This window comes from Neodiprion fabricii, chromosome 1, assembly GCF_021155785.1.
Source record: "Neodiprion fabricii isolate iyNeoFabr1 chromosome 1, iyNeoFabr1.1, whole genome shotgun sequence".
Classification (NCBI taxonomy): Eukaryota; Metazoa; Arthropoda; class Insecta; order Hymenoptera; family Diprionidae; genus Neodiprion; species Neodiprion fabricii.
In genome coordinates this window covers 7,731,715-7,748,844 of record NC_060239.1, presented here as the reverse complement: position 1 = coordinate 7,748,844, position 17,130 = coordinate 7,731,715, and the positions used below count along the sequence as shown (strand labels likewise).

At 43.3% G+C, this 17,130-nt stretch overlaps 2 protein-coding genes across 2 annotated transcripts in view; one reads left to right on the top strand and one right to left on the bottom strand.

The window, feature by feature from the left end:
- The window catches only part of LOC124181812, a 151,064-nt gene that overhangs the window by 39,813 nt on the left and 94,121 nt on the right, over positions 1–17,130 (top strand). Inside the window, exon 3 of the mRNA XM_046568603.1 lies at positions 7,388–7,445. The gene's annotated coding sequence lies outside the window, so the exon portion shown is untranslated. The remainder of the gene's footprint in view (positions 1–7,387; positions 7,446–17,130) is intronic.
- The window catches only part of LOC124181742 (transcriptional activator cubitus interruptus-like), a 58,305-nt gene that overhangs the window by 38,292 nt on the left and 2,883 nt on the right, over positions 1–17,130 (bottom strand). The window lies entirely within an intron of this gene.

The window sequence follows — 17,130 nt, the reverse complement described above, 5'->3', positions numbered from 1 at the left end:
GACGCGGGGTGTCGACTCTCGGACCCTAATTTTCTCGTTATCAGGTAGCCCGAAGGACCGAGGAGTGAAAAAGGTGAAAAAGGAAGGAAAAGGTAAAGAAAAAGGTTTAGGAAACGGGAGAGAAAGAGGAAAGGAATGAAAGGATTTCGTGACGCGAAGAGGTGGCTGGGCCCGCACACCTGTACACATTTTGGTTACACAAGGTATACCAATTAGTGGTTTTTTCGGGAGAAGTTTGTTCGCTCTCGACTTGGTATTATAACATCAAGGGAGAAGATTTTTCCTAGAAAGTCCTGCGCGCACTTGGAAGGAGATGAATTGTGATTTTAATTTGTACCTGCACCTTGGCTTCACGCGCATACACATCCGTATAATGCATCATGTGTGCACTGGGTATGTACATCATGTCCATTATCCCCATTGTCGTCGGTCAAGTCGACGAAGTGGCGAAGCTCCCACCTTGCACTGTTTATTTCATGGAATTACCGTCACCTCAGGAACTAACCAGTCAGTTCCGTTAAAGAAAAAACGTGTTGTTTGGTCAAGGAGTTAGATATCATTCTATTTCCAAAGTCAAACTTGGGTCGAGCTGGGAGATGATGGAATGAAGAAGAAATGTTAGTATACGGTGTATAAAAACGTCGTCGAGAGAAATCCCTGCTGCTGCATCCAAGCGCGCGTTCATCAGTAGGTACGATGTTTTATATCGGTTTTCAATTGTGTACGAAACTCGCACTTCCCTTGTGTATACATGTGTATACATACGTACATTTACACGTATATTTTGACGTCATGACACTCTTAACATAATAAACTACTACCGTTAAGCGGCTAGGCACAGGGTGTTTCTCTGTCACCAATGCCATAACTCATTGTCAGCTCTTCCTTCTTCTCCTCCCTTTTCACGTTTCGTTTCGGAAGACAAACTTTGTCGATAATTCTAACGGTTGTATTACGCGTTGGACGGTGCAGTACTGTCGGAACTTGAAATTCCCTTTCAGGATTGAATAAACTCGTGTCTATCGATGGCCGACTAGCAAATAAAATAAAAGAACAGCGCGTCTTTCATCAAGGCTGCAGCGTGAAGTAAATTTGATATTTTGTATACGAATGGAGCTGGATAGGGAGGGACGCATTCTATTCTTTAATGGAGTGTAAACCACAAGATTTCCAATTACTTTCGGTGACGTCCAGAGCCTTCGAACGAATTTAGATGCCATTAAAATACATGTTGTCACTTCAGAAGTGAATTCATGTAACCGAGTGTGACCTCAGAGTACTTCTTGTCAAGAGTTGACCACGACTCGAGGAATGCTTGATCCAAAGATCGGCCACGATGATTGTAAAATAAAACGAAACGTAAGATTCGTAAGAAGTCTAATTCTTGAATAAAGTAACGATATAGCCGGTACCAAAGTCTGTAATGAATTGAGACATCGCCGGGGCCATAAATTTGGAGAAAAGAATTCTTAATATCTCGAGTTACGTTTACGCCGGTGATGTTCAAAGAGTTGATTGAATAAAATTTCGCGGCTTAAAGGAGATAGATGATAGTCGGCTTCCAATATATCAGGCTAACAATCGGCTCAACTTTATTCGTTATTCGATAGGGAGATCGGGTTTGGATCGAGCCGCACAGTGTGCGATGCGTGATATGATAATATAATAAGGGAGATGCGGCCCTGAGCTAGGATTCCGTGGCTCTCTGGGGCTTGGCTTGGCGTCGAGAAACGATCTATGGCTCTATCGCGTCTCGAGTTACAGATCCCAATCGTCCTCCACCTCTTCCTTCTCCTCATCGTCTTGGTCGTCGTCGTCGTCGACGTCGGAGAGTTCCAAGTTTTCAATTCAACCTGCTGCAGGTGCCCGGGGCCTGATCATTTCATCCAGGAACCGAACTCCGCGCTCCGCTTACCAATGCCCGTTCACCCCATAACCACAGCCGTGCATGCATGCTTGAAATTCGTTTTCGAAAACGAGATTCGGCTCCCCGACGAAATTACATTATTAAAAGGCCGCGGCGCGTCCTCTGCCTCCTTCTCCTTTAATCTGGGCGCGAGGACCCCCGCCAGGATCTCGTCTCCGCCGTCGTAATTGCAGGGCCCAGCATTCAAATTCCTTTAATGTCTCTGTTAGCGACCACCACCCCGATCGAGCGACTGGGACCGACCGGTTCGCAGCTCCGACTCTCCTCCCACCTTATGGTATATCAATGTTCAAAAGAACCGAGTTGGGAACCCAGGGTAATCCGAATTGGAAATTTATTCTAGGCAGCGGGTGACATTGGGGTTTTTAACTCGGTATTATCTTACAGTTTTCAAGCATTTCGTGACGGTCTCTGCTAGACAACGAACACCCAGATACGCGTGCGCTAAATCGTGTCATTTCGGTTTGTAAGATTAAACTAATTCGCAACGGGTTGTTCGTCTGTTGATAAATTGTCACTAACTCATTATCAGTTGGGGCCAGACATTGACTATCAAAAATTGCAGGCATATCAAGGTAATATGTTGCATTGGAGCATTCTATGTCACCAAAAAGCGACGGGTCTGAATTTAAATTCAACATAACATCGAAGCGCTTGCGCGTATCGATAGCATAATTCGTACCGGAGAAAAAACAGACAAAGTAGATGACAGACTTGGCGCATACGCACTCGGGGTGTTGAATCAGTTTCTGAATATCGTCACTGTTTTTAACCCAGATTAGGCTTTTCATTTCACCTTCTCGAGCTTTCACCGACATTAAGAAATTGAAATCTGCAACCATTACCTAAATTCGAATTAATCAACTGGAAATGCATAAATGCAGAAGCTCTGACACAGCTCGTCTGGCCGACCCAGTAAATAACCGCAGCGTTTTTCTAAAGTGAATTTCACTATCCCAATACAGAAGTGAATGGGAGTTTACAGCATACCTGTTATAAGTATTTGCCCGGTTGACTTTTGACGGGTCATATAATTTAACAGCGATAGAAAACCAATCGGTCCACAATGGGCGCAGTGGTGTGGCAACTGGTAAGAGGGTTGAGAGATGGAAGCAGGTCGGAAAGGGGAACCGAGGCGATAACAATGGGCACGTAATAACCAACGGCAAACAAACAATATTAATACACTCGTGTGTATAATGGATATATTGGTATGTGTACAACGACACATGTGTATTGTACGTATCCATATGTAGACGCGTTACATACGCGGAGCGGGGCGGCGGTTCTGCGGTTCTTACAAAGGCACCTCAGCTGCAGGTTCTTTCTCTAACCCCCGGCGCGGTTTACCCGTTGCAGACGCGTCTCGCGTCGTTCCGTTCCTGTTTAGTACATATATATGTAATACATACAGTCTTTTATATATATATATATATATATATATATATGTAAGACTACGTCTCCGCTACCGTCGACACATTATTCGGACAGGTATAGAGCAGTCGGTTGGTCTGTGTAGCCCGTTAAACGTCCAGGTAAACAGCGTAACAAGTTGGCACAAGGTTTGTTGCCCCAACCGAATTGGTCGTAGCACCAATATTAACGCCACACCCACCCACCCTAGAAACGTGGCGTATTCAAGTTGCAGGTAGATCGGTTGGCTGCTGCTTGATAAAGTTATTATTTTATCCCGCAATAGGCGTTCCCGTTTCCTAAAGCTATCGTGGATAAAGACAATCCGATAGTGACTTTGCTGTACCCAATGGGTAGGAAGCTAGCCAACGGATCGTAAAACGTACCTACATCGTTTATAATTATTGCGCGAAAAACTTTTCTTGAAATTTTAATAATTTCAACTAACATTTTTTTTTTTTTTTTTTTACTTTTTTCTTTAAGAAAGAAATAGCAATTTAATGCACTGAACTATTTATACAGAACCGTCAGGATGGCCATTACTTCGAAGATATTGTAAATTGTTGGCGTGATGAAATGAGTATAGGCTAATATGAACAAAAAAAGAAAGAAAATGAGTAAAACAATTTCAAGTATAGGTATGTGTAAATATGTATGAATAAAAACTACGCGGCTATGATATCTCGAGAGAGCGAGAGTAAAAAATAGAAGGAGTTTCAGTTAAAACAAGATAAAGGTATCAGTGGGATAAAAATGAAGATGAAAAAAGAAGGTCATAAAATACTAACTGGTTGTGTAATCGTGAAATTATGCAGCGTAACTTGAAACTTGGGATGAAAAATTGAGGTGTATAAAAAGAAACGGATTTTGATGTATAGACCCAAGGCTCTTATATTCCAGGGGCTCAAGTGTTGCGATTGACCTTTGATAAGGAGCAGGAAATTTTTGTTTTCTTTTATTTTTCGTTCTCCTTTTTCAAATTTCTTGGGGTCTCAAAGCCACGTGGAATTCTAATTCATTCAAGTTTATCGTTTCGATTTCCCGCTGCATTGTCTGTCAAATTTCCTCTACGTAATTTCATGTTTTTTACTTCTATTCGAAGGATGCGGTTATAGAAAACAAACGTCGTAAAAAAATTATTCTATCACAACAGCGCGTCTTAACCGTACGAATCACCTCCAGACGATGGTGAAAACTGTGTTCTAATAAAATAATCTTTACCTCTAGTGCACCGTATTAAAACGTCCGCGTGATCAAAACAGCAGACCGTGTGTAACGAGTTTATCGACCAAAACAATTCAAACATCGTAAAGAATAACGTTTGCAGGGATGCATGTAATACCAAATTCGATTTCCGGACATTTCGGGAATCTCGAATATGTCAGATATTTTTGGTGTTGAAATCTTAATAAAATGGTGATCATATTTCCTCGGCGGCTTAGAGGTTCCAAGTGGGGGTGAGAAAAAAATCATTTTTCTTAATACATTGAAACGATCGACGAGAGTTGAGAAGCCTGTAACGCCGCCGGTGAACTCAATTAACTCAGATCTTGGGTGCGAATAAATTGACGTACCTCTGATTCTGCGCTCCTGCGGAATAATCCGATCGCTGTCCGACGTGTGCGGTTCGCTGACGGTTCCCCGGTACGTACGTACGAGCGTGCAGCGAGGTGGGCGAGTATGTATATGAGCGTCGATTGAGCCACGGGTAGTCAATCGTCGCCCGTGTAGAACGGACGGAGCGGCGCGCGCGTGACCCCGAGGACCTCTTTGACCCTATGGAATAAGGAAGACGCGGGACGAGATGAGCGGTGGAGGAGGCCTACCGTGCAACGGGGTCCCAGGGTAGCCCCGGTCTTCCGCGAAAGGAGCGGAGGCCCGGAGATTGGATGATGGAGGCGCACAGCCTGCAGGAGCAGCAGCGCTCGGCAAAAAGGCGTATATCTGGAGCCGCGCGAACGAGCGCAGCGCGGCGCAGCGGAGAGACGAGCGAAGAGAACGCGGGACAAAACAAAGAGGGACTCGCCCGGAATCTCAGTCGGCTCGCGGCTCCCAGCCAGGAGAAAAGAGACCTTGACTGTGTCGAGAGAGGCTCGCATCGCGGCCGCCAACCGCTAAAAACCTAATTAGATGTCATAATTATACCCAGTGACGCTCAAGCCTCGGCGAATACCTGTATACCTGTGCTCGATCCACGCTCGCAATTATCTTCGGCTGATCAGCCCACTCTCGAGATGAATTATTGAACACCCGTAATCCCCGGAATGGGACAGGGCAATGAAATACCTCGAACTAACCGCAAACCCAACGGCGACACCTTTGCTCACCAAAACCAATTATACGGGGCGGTGCGAAATCCGATGATATTATCTTTTTTCTTTATCCTCAATCACGGATTTTGTAGGAACGGATCGGATCCTAGACCATTTCGTTCTAGACGCGCGCGGGGGAAGAGAGCGAACCGCTCTACCGATTTTAAGCGTGTTTCAAACGCTCCCGCGCGTGTTTCCCGCTCGTGACGTCACCGGGGCACCGACCAATAAGGAACGACGGTGCAGCGAAACGACCGTCGTAATTGCCGTGGCCAATCGGACGGTCAGACATCCGTTTTACGAACGTCCCGGGATAAATAAGAGTGAAATTTTTCTTTCCTCCCCTCAGCGTAGGTACCTACCATTCATTCTCCGATGAATAATAGCGTCAACGTCGACCACGCGATACTCGCATCATCGCATCGTGCATGTGTATAAGGTATAAAAGAGGGGGAGGAGCCTCTCCACCTTTCATTCCTAATTATATTCCTTGTTCGGCCGATGTCGCGACGTCTCTCCGCAACAACGCAAGCGACTCGTTTTTCCTTTGTCCAATCCATCGCGGGGGCGCTGCGCTGTCCTATTATACCTGTACCCGTGTATATCCTGTATCTTCTCCTCTCGCGGTTCGGCGGTTCTCTTCTCTCAATCCTTGCGACGCTGCGGCACCGAGCGTCGTCAGGGTGGCCGATCCGGCCCTGCAACAGCCTCCCGTCGTGGACCGGTTCAAAAATACCTCGGATGCCCGCGCCGGGGAGGCGGCCGCGAAGGGGAGGGGACAAAGATGGCGTACTACGAAATCGCCGCGCGTCTATGTGGGTTAAACGGAGACGGGACGCGTCTTTATTATACGGATGGACCGATGGACTGCGGAGGAACGCCTCTGACGGCGATCTTCACTCGCGGCTCCTTCTTCTTCTTCTTCTTCTTCTTCTTCTTCTTCTTCTTCTTCTTCTTCTTCTTCTTTGCCTTTTCTCTTGTACCTACGCACGTATCCCTACGCGCACAACGTATAGGTTTAATGCGTATGTATCCGTACGTCTATGTACACCTACATGTGTACCATACACACGATTTACCCGCATTATTATGGGGGCCTGTATACAAGTCTACCTGCTCGCTTGCACCTCCATCCACCTATAACCAACGTTTCCACCGGGTCGTCCTTCCTTCTTCTTCTTGTTCTTCTTGTTCTTCTTCTTGTTTTCCACCGTCGTCGATCCTTCGCCTCGTTCCTTCGGTCAAATTATGCCAGCCGTTATATGTTTTATGCAACGGAGTGGGCGGACTGCTTGGTACACGACGTTGACTCTTCGGTTTCTCTTGTATGCACCCGCGTGCCCCACGTCAACGCGATCTGCCGCGTTAAACGCGCCCCCTTGCATCCCCCCCAACCCAACCCAACCCACCCAAGCCAAGGCTCTATACCAATTAGATGACCTAGGGAACGACGGTTAATTTCTTACGCCTTGAATTGAGTCATGTTTCCTTATTTTTTTTTTTTTCATTTGTTGGCGGTTTTTCTTTCAACACAATTTAACGTCATTGATAGAATTGTTTCAAATTCATTTTACTAGCGATCGGCCATAAGCTGGATATTTTATTTTTAGAAATTATGTTATATCTATCCGCATGTGGATCATCTAATCCCAAGAAGATTATTTTATCGCATAGAAAATCTCATGATATTCTATTCATTTTTCTAATCGATATTCGTTCAATTGCTATTTTGCAGTGACTTGGGAATTTGAATTCAACTTGAATGGTGAGATGCGAGGAACGCAGCTTCAAGGGTGAGTTATTTTATGCATTTTGTATAACACGCGATTAAAATCGGACCATATTTTACTACGCGACCGTGAACGCTAATCAAGACGTATAATATATGGCAGAAGATTCTATAAAATATTCTAAAAATGGGTAGTTATAAAGGTTCGGGTAGTCGTTATCACAAAGATAAAGTTGTGACGAAATTTAGTCACTCTTCCTCACTTCAAACAGGGCGCTATACTCATCTTGTAATTCAAACTACTCAATAACAACTTTGACGAGTACACCGGAATGGAAAAGTATCTTTGGTAAATTTCAATTTACGGTTTTCAAAAGGATTTTCAATTGGTGAATGACTTAGCTGGAGGCATTCGCGTCAATTAAAGTTCCTTCAAATTTCGGAATATTAAAGTCCCGGGCTTACGCAGAGCGGTTGGATCAACCCCTAGATACAACAATTGAAAGTTTTTCGTTGCTATTATTTTTATATTCAAATTAATAAAGCACGGACAAAATGTGACGGAAAATAACAAATCCACATTGCATTAGAAATTATTTTTTTTAATACAGGTGTTACGGAATAATATCGTTAATTTTTGTGAATAAGATATTATTACATTGGAGAATACTTGAAGATGGTTTGTTGATAATAACTCTGTTATACAAAAATAAAAGTATTTCGGTAGCTAAAAATAAAAATAAGTGAATAAAAAAAAAAAAAAAAAAAACGCTCATCAATAAAAAGCAAAACCGAGTGACGTGTGAACAGATTAAATGAATAAATGTGGCGGAAAAGCTGCACACCTGCATAATGACGTATCTGCCATTCAAGGTACAGCTCGTTCTTGACAAGATAAGAAAGGAGTCAACGTCTCCTCCGAACCTTAAATTTTGACGCGTAAACTTGTACGATCATCTGCGTATAGTTATCCGTTGCGCTTGGGTTAGTAAAAACAGTGTGAAGAGGCGTGGAAAGTTTTAGTGGTAGTACGGAAATTCTTGTACACATATCCGTATGTGTACGCCAAGCGTTGCGGTGCTAGAGATATCGCTGCACCCTTTTCTCCTCTCATCTCATCTCATCTCATCTCATCTCATCTCATCGCATCTCGTTTCGTCTCATCTCATCTCGTCTGGTCTCAACACCACGCGGACGCTCCTCGTGAGAGAAGTTATTTTAATTTATTCGTTTAGAGGCGATATCAATGAACTCATCCACTAACAGTGGTCTCCATTCAATTCCGTTCCCACTAGCTTATTGCCCCGCTGTTCTGCAGCTGATCCGCGCGATCTGCGTCGCGTCGTTATAATTCGTACCACGACGACGACGACGACGACGACGACGTTCACCCGACTTTCCCTCGCAATTAGCGGACTGCTTCAGACGTACACATCGCTTATTAATTGTCCCCCTTCTTCTCTTCCCTTCTCTTCTCTTCTCTCCTCGCTCGTTGGTATCTTCTGATTCCATCCCAGTCGCGCTGATTCCTCGGTCGAACTCGAGTCGTACTGTACGCGTAGATATAATATATACCCGGTATCCATTTGTTTAGTTACTGCTGCTTACGGACGATAAAACGGCTACGCTTAAAGATAACGAATTATGTTTAAGTGGGTATTACCGCTTTCTTATCAAATTAAGAGAAGAAGACTCTGAACACGATCGTCAATTTTAAGAAATGATCGTAGCGTTTTCCGTTTCTTTTATCGTCAAATTTTTAATGATTATTGTCACAAGTGTACGTGTATGGAAATAAGAGTTCAAACCAATCGCTTTCCTTGCTTTGGTTACCCGTTAGAATCGAATATCAACTCAATTCAAATGTACGGTCATTGGATTATTTTTCTCGTATTTCGACGCACGTAATTATATTTTGTAAAATGTAAAATTTCCTAAATCGGGAATCGCGCAGTCGCACAGAATAAGTTTGAAATTAGCGCATTGTCGTACGTTCCTTGCAGTTTAACTTCAAATCGTATAACATTCCGTCTTAATCCTTATCCACTTTCCATCCTTCACCTCAATTATACCCACGTTTGCCAGGCTGACTTCTCATTCTTCGGCTTCTTCTTACTCTTAATTTATTTCATTTTTCGAATGGACAAAGTGCCGGAGAAGAACCGAGACGGAAACCATACCCAAAAATGCTGTTAATCCTGAAAAATGACGGGCTAATCTCGTGCTCTTGCTCTTGGTCACGCGGGGTAACCGGTGAGGGGTGAATTTATACCGTCGATCGTCGCGCTTCTCCTTCTTCTTCTTCTTCCTCCTCCTCCTCCTTCTCCTCCTCTTATTCTTATTCGTACTCCTCTACACACATAGAGAGAGATACGCTGTAGATACACATACTCATCGTAATCGGCGTAAAGTTTCAAAGTTATTGAGGCCCGACCGGAGGGTGAAGGAGGGGGCGAAAGTAGCCGGCCGTAAACCCGTTCGGATAACATCTGGGCCTTCGGAGCCTCCGTTGCTGGAGCATCGTTGAAGCTGCACGGCGTGCCGGTGGAACCGCGTGATCAGAATATGCGGGTGTCGGGCTGACAGTGCGTGCGAGATCGCACGCATATACCGTGTCTGTCCTTTGTAATACGGTGGAGCTGTGTGGGTATGTGTATTTTTGTGAACACTGACCATCCGTCGAGCGAAAGGGCGGGAGGAAGACGGAACGAGAGAGAGAGAGAGAGAGAGAGGAGAGAGAGAGAGAGAGAGGCCGCGACGGATAATTTAGTAATTATCTTACCAGATGGCTGCCCTGAGGCGGGCCAACACACAGCCGCAATCTTTATTCCTCATCCGAGGCTCAGAGCGCCGTGATTCGCGATTCTCTTTGACGAGATGCATCTTTATTTATTATTTTATGTCGTGTATGAAAACGGGGAAAGAAACGTGTAATCATTTAATCTAATGATATGTAATAATGAATTTTCGTCGATAATTCACTGCCATTATTGTATCATCTCGTGCGAGAAATTTTTGTGAAAAATCTGGTCGTAGGAAAACAATCGATTATCGTATACGGTTTTACACGTGTTTTTATATTTGATAATTTTTTTTTTTTTTTTTTGAGTCAGGATTGAGGTTCCGAAAGAGCGTAATTCCGAATTGTTTGATGACGAAACTTGAAGTAAGGAAATAAAACTTTTACGAGACAGCAGAGTTTCGAATGGTTGGAAAACCGACGGCTCACAGTTCCGATATGCAAGATTCTGAAGATTCAAGTTAGAACAGAGCATAGTTTCTAAAAGTAAAGTTCCGATAGAGTAAAAATTTCGAAAATTAAAACACACTCACGCAGAGTTGTTTACTCGACGAGTGGGTGTAAAAAAATTAGGAAAGCCGAAAGACAGAATGACCGGGATTCCGAAAGTAAAAATATCGAAAATCCAAAAGAAATAAAGATCAAAGTGATTGAAATTTGACCAAGCCAGAAATTCACAGAACTAAATATCATGAATCATTCGGAATTTCCGTGTTTCAGATTTTTAAATTTTCTTATTTTCGGAACTTTGCACTTTTGGAACTTTGAGCGTCGGGTTTCGGACCATTCGAAACTTTAATGTTTCATCAAAGTTTGATTTATTTACTTTAAGTTTCTCAACTAAAAAATTTGGAATTTGGCGTTTTCGGAATTTCAACCCCCCATCCATCATCGTTTAATAACCATTTATTTATCATCAACACTTATCTGATGTAAATTATCCGTTGCTTGAACAACTATTGAGTCAGTCCTGAGGTCGATGAATACATATCTGATCCATGCAGTTGATTGATGTTCTGTTCTGTAGCTCTTTGCTTTCATCTGTTATAAATTTTTTGTACGCTAAGATGATTATTTGAGAGAATTTTATAATACTAGTTGTTTTGTTTGAAAATAAACTTCTTCGTGATGCGTGTGTAAGAGAAACGGGTGAAATCGATCGGTTCATTCAACTCTTGTAGTTATTTTCTTAATCGTTTTATGGGCCACGAGTTGCTAGTTGATTTAACAAAAGTTGTGTACCTTGTAGAAATTAAGTATAGTATAAGAGAAACGGAGAATGAAGTTGTTATGAAGTTTAGTTCGACAAAATTATTGTATTCAGTATCGTTTTACGAGGATTGTAGGTACTTAATAACACCAAATTATGTAGTGCTCCAGCATTTTATTCGCGACAAAATCAGATTCTTTTACATGAAATACACAAAAAAAAAAAAAAAAATAACGATTAATCGACCATCGTAGAGTTAATATTGTCAGAAGTATGATAAAAAATTCTGTATGAATATCAAATTTCGGCAGAAGAATAATGATCAGGGTCGGACGATCTCAGCCAAATGTGAAAATCGATTGTCGATGAACTCAAAAGTTCATAATCGATTCGCATTATATTGGTATCAAATTTAGTTTTCGATCAAACTCGATCCATCGGAAGTTCAGGTTGCACGTATTGAACCACCCTGCATGCAATCATTCGTCAACCGTTTTTACACACGAAAAAAAAAATGTAATACAGATTTTACATATCCTGTGAATATATAGACAGAACTTTATTGGAGTAAAATCTACATCAATTGTGGTAGATATACTTAAGCTTGTTGTAACTCTTATTATCGGATGTCTAAATCTTGCCACAATTATTATAGATTTAACTCCAAAAAAGTTCATAGTCAAGATATACAGTCTACAATATTTTTGGCGTGTGCTCGGGCGTGTGTAGCATCAGCATTGAACGCGGTGGGAAGTGGATTCGATATCTTGCAGATCCTGACTGGGACATCACTATATCCGAAAAGACTACAAGTCTTGTATAGTTAAACTACTGTAACACGAGTACGTTACCGGAGGATGAAAGAGAGCGAGAGAGAGAGAAAAAAAAATTCTCTCAAGACAAGCCAGTCCTATAAAAATATCCCCTTTCATACCCTCATCCCCGACCCCTGCTCCTCCCTTCCTCTCTCCCCCTCTCCCCATCTCCTCCATCTTACTCTCTACTCGGTGGAATACGAATGGAGGCATAGAGCACAATAAAAATTCCGGGACTCGAAGATGCCGTGCGTCCCTGGGCACGGGCGTGCATTCGATTATCTTGGTAACTCAATCTCTTTGGCTTGCTGCAGTCCCCCGTGGGCCCGAGGCTTCGTCTAGCCGGCTCTCCTCTCTCGCCTCATCTACGGACCCCGACTCGTTGATGCTGCTGCTGCTGCTGCTGCTGCTGCGGCTGCTGTCGCTTTTCCCGCTGCGGCAGCCGGACGCGGTTACGCCGTGATCTTGCTACACGGGGTTGGAGTGTTTGCCAAGGGTAAACCGGCGCACGCGTCGTATCCTCTTTGCCGAGGTGTTTACCAGTCTAACCTGGCACCCGGTGTTGGTTGAACGGTGAAGGAAGCTGCTTCGGGAGTTGGGTTGAAAAACAAAGAAAAAAATTGTCCGATAATTATCGTCGATGTTTCAACTCCGCGGGAAATTAAATTCGGTATGAACTTGGCATTTTTTATTGTATTCCTTTTTTTTTTTTTTATTTCTTTACACAAACCCTTGCACGGAAGGGATAAGGTTTTTGGGCGTAAGCTCTTCGGTCCTAAAGCAACATCCTCGAGTACCGCTGTGCGAGCATGCTTTCGGTGGAAACGATTTATATACGTTGATTTATCACCCTAGCTCTCGTGCATTCCGAATCCTTCTTCGGCGTTACTCTTCGGCATTGTTAGTTTCACCACTCTGGTTCTTTACGCCCTTTGATTCGTTATATTCACTATTCGTCTTCGGCGACCTTTTAGGCATACATATTACCTGCCGTTGCACCTTTCGTCGGCTTCAGTTCCTGAATGATGTGAAGGTTGAACTGGAGGAGCAATTGAGCTACAGGTGTCGGTATGCGCGTCCGATTGATCTCGGGGGATGCTTTCAACAACGACGGGATGCGATGAGCACAGACTTGTACAAGTTTATGCATGTATGGTTGAAGTTAGTAACGTTGCTTCAACGATGCCTTTTTGTGAAAAATACTCGTTATTTCACAACTCAGAATTACCTGAAATTCGGTAAATTGCAACGAACCAAAACAGTACAATGACGTTAAAAAAAATAAAAAAAAAAAAATCCCCATATTATACTTTAAAACTGTACTGAAATCGAGAAACAGGCGTTCTTTAACCGAGGTTTCGTCACGTTAACGTTACTGACTTTAACCTCGTGTTTATACACCGATTGTGAGTTAGTGCGACGCGTCGCGCGGCTAGACGAGTTGCTATGACTATATATTGGTACCGAGATCCGTCAACCGTGCAAATAGCATTGATCGTATGGATCTTTTCTTGTCTTGTGGAGAGGGAAGGCAGTCAATCGTTTTCTCTTTGCACCGTGCGATAGATTTTATCTCAGCTTTGCGGTGGCCCAGGATTAGTGCATTGTGTATTGTTTCACAGTTCGTTTTAAACACGATCGTTACCAAGTCGACAATACAACCGGTCAACGTCTTCGCTTCTGATCTGTATACCTATGTATATACGAATATTCGATCTAGATATAACGGCGGGCGCTGGATCTGACACCGCGACTAATCATTTGTATAATATATTTTTATTGCAGCTACTCAAGAGGAAATAAATTAATGAAATCTTGTTCTACCGGGACTTTAATTAAGAAATTCACAGCTTGGTATTATGTTGTATATAAACGAGGTGTGAAATGAGAACTCACTGCGAAAAGAAGAAAAAAAGTTTGGTATAATACGAACCGAAATCTTTTTGAGCCTATGCCGTTATTATTAAAAATTTTACCGTACAGTTTGACAGAGAGTTACAAAACAAAATTTTCGTATCATTGTTATTACGTATACGACAGTTGAGTATCATATTTTACACTGGTAATTCGACGATTCGTTAACCGTTATAAATTATTTCTAGAAACATTAATTTACCTTTGTTTTCTAAGTGAATTTGAAATTCTTGACAGGACGAATCTTTGTTTTGCCAGAACTACTCTTCGAGAACACGACGTTTCGTTGTCTATAAAAATTTGACAGAAATTGAAGAAAAAAAAACTTTCGTGTGATCACAAATCCTGAGGAGGAACTCCTACTACGTTTTAAATGATCGATAAACAATGGTACCACTTGTATAGCCGAAACTTACAAGCAGAGAATACTAAATAGGAACTCGACCTCAAATATATAGCAACTTTGACCATGCAATGGCGGTTCGTGCCTGAAACAAAAACAAATTGTCAAAGTGCCGCCACTTAAGGCACGCTTGTTATACGGATTGGCACCTCATATATACATGATTTTATTATCGTCGTTCACCGCTCCGTGGTAAGGATCGCAAATCAGCAGTATAAGTTTTTATGTACCTGTACTGTAACGTATTTTCTGGTTTTATAAATTAGCCGAATCCAATCATTCCAGCACAAAGAATTCTCATCGCACAGATCGGATTATTAGAATGATGATTAAGCACGTAAATGCAGCAGGGAATTCCTGCACTATATCATGCAAAAAATTCGATCAATTTTTTATTTCCATAAGAATATAAAATATTCTGTAAGAGTTAAAAAGTGTGTATACAAAGCTCTGGGAAACGGTCATCGTCACGTAAATTGCGATGCTTTAATTTCTCTTTCTCTCTCTCTCTATCTCTTTTTCTCTCGTTATTTTTATTCGCCGGTATTTCAGGCAGACCAATTACCGCGGTTCCATTATAAGCGCGAAGAAATCTGAGAACACCTACGCGCCCCGTCAAAACGAATCGCGACTTTGAAGCCACCGCGGCTCGTATACACGATGCGTATGGAGGTTCGCTTTAGCGCGCGACGACGTTGTGCAGATTAAGACACAACTAGCGGGATCCCCCTTGCTTCGTTTCAACACAACAACTCAATGCTCTCTTTTTACCACAGATCTCTTTGTCTCCCGTTTAGTTGTACAAGCAATTCAGCACTCGCGTATCGCACGGCTTGTTAAATTATCCGGCAGAGCCGCTCCTTCTCCAGCGATTTTCATCCCCCTTAAATTAACCCCCCCGCCGATCTCCTTTTTCCGGCACGCGACTCGGGAAATCTTGATTTCTCGGGAATCCCCCATGCGCTCGTGGCAAGACCTGGGAGTAATAGGCAGGGTGCAGAGTGCCGAAGCGTAAACGTCAACAAACATATCACCGGTTCAACCGCACGCGCATAAAATCCCATAAAGCTGCAGGTCAAACAAACAATTCCCGTGGGATCAACAGCTTGGCTTATGGGGCAACGAGGAACCCTCTCTCTTTCTCTCTTTATCCCTCCCTTACTCTCCCATTTTTTTTTTCTTCCGGGAAAACTCGTGCCGCTCCAGATCAGGAGCCGAACTGCTGCTGGGAATACCCGGTAAAGTTCAACTCTGGATCGGAGACAATGCGTGTCTGCAGTCGACTTAGTGTCGTGCGGTATAACAGGGGACGGAAATAGGAACCCCGCTCCGGGGGCTAACTTCTATTCGAACTCAACTTGGCCCCTCGAAATTCAGGGACACTACGTATAAATACACGAAGACTCTCTGGCAATGTGGACGCCACGTGGTAAACGCTCTTTCGATCCCTAGGTCGGTGCTCGCTTCTTCGCTCTACGCTTCACGCACTCGTTTATGGTTGTAATGACTCACAATCAGGTGAATTACTGATATAGTAGAGAAACATATCCGCCGAACGAACATTAAGTCGAGAAATACCTGTAAGTTTTTATTTTTTCACATGACTCGCGACACTTGCGTAGAAATTCGCAAACGTTCTTCCGAGTCCAATCGAGTAATTTAACGCGTACTGCTTGAATGGATTATATATCAATGTACCGGGTAGTGTGTAACTAGAAGACGACGCCTTCATTGTGTGTCCCGTGTTTAAACAAAGGGCGGGAAAAAATGGGAGGACGATAACGATTATTGGTATAGCAAGAACCTAAGTCAACTTGTTAGGCGGTTTGTAGATTCTATTAAGTATTTGCATTGCCCTTCCAAGTCAACGTTCTTGAAAACGTCACGTTTGATCTTTCTGCTGTTTATGGTTCGACGGATGCGCAGATACGACGTATGCACGAAATACGGAATCAGCTAGAAGCCTGGATTCCAAGTCCTTAAGAAATAATTGTCACACGTGAAACGTCATGCTTTCGAAATTGAGCACCGCGACACTTTGCAGCTTCCATGACACTGATGCCAAGAATTCTCGTTGAGATTGAAAAGTGTGACTCGGATTCTTACTCCGTGTGTTGCGCTCGATAACTCGAGTGCCGCACGATAAAAATGCACGTGACACACGACCCGGTGTTAGACGCGCACGCGACAAGCGCGAGAGTCAACTAAAATAGAATGCGAGAGAATAAAATAAACTCACTACCGAGATGACGACGATACACGCCGAGCCATCCATACCGTCGGACCGTGACGCGGTTGCGGAGGAAATCCACTGCAATGGTATAAACTCTAGACAGGCTCGACAACGATAACTCAAAATTATACTCCGTTTTGTTTTTGCGGCTTGCGGAATGCTGCCTAGAAATTGAGTCGATCCATCTTCGTTGAGGCTGCAGGAAGACTCAACCAGTCGCAGTTGGTGGTGCGGTACTGTGACAATGTTGCACGCACCGTGGTGAGTGCTTGCCGCAAGTGCAGGCACTCGGTAGCAACACCGCAGTGACAAGAATGGAATGCAAGGGTTACCGAGGTGCCGTTGTTATCTGAGTATCAACTTGAGATAGGCGG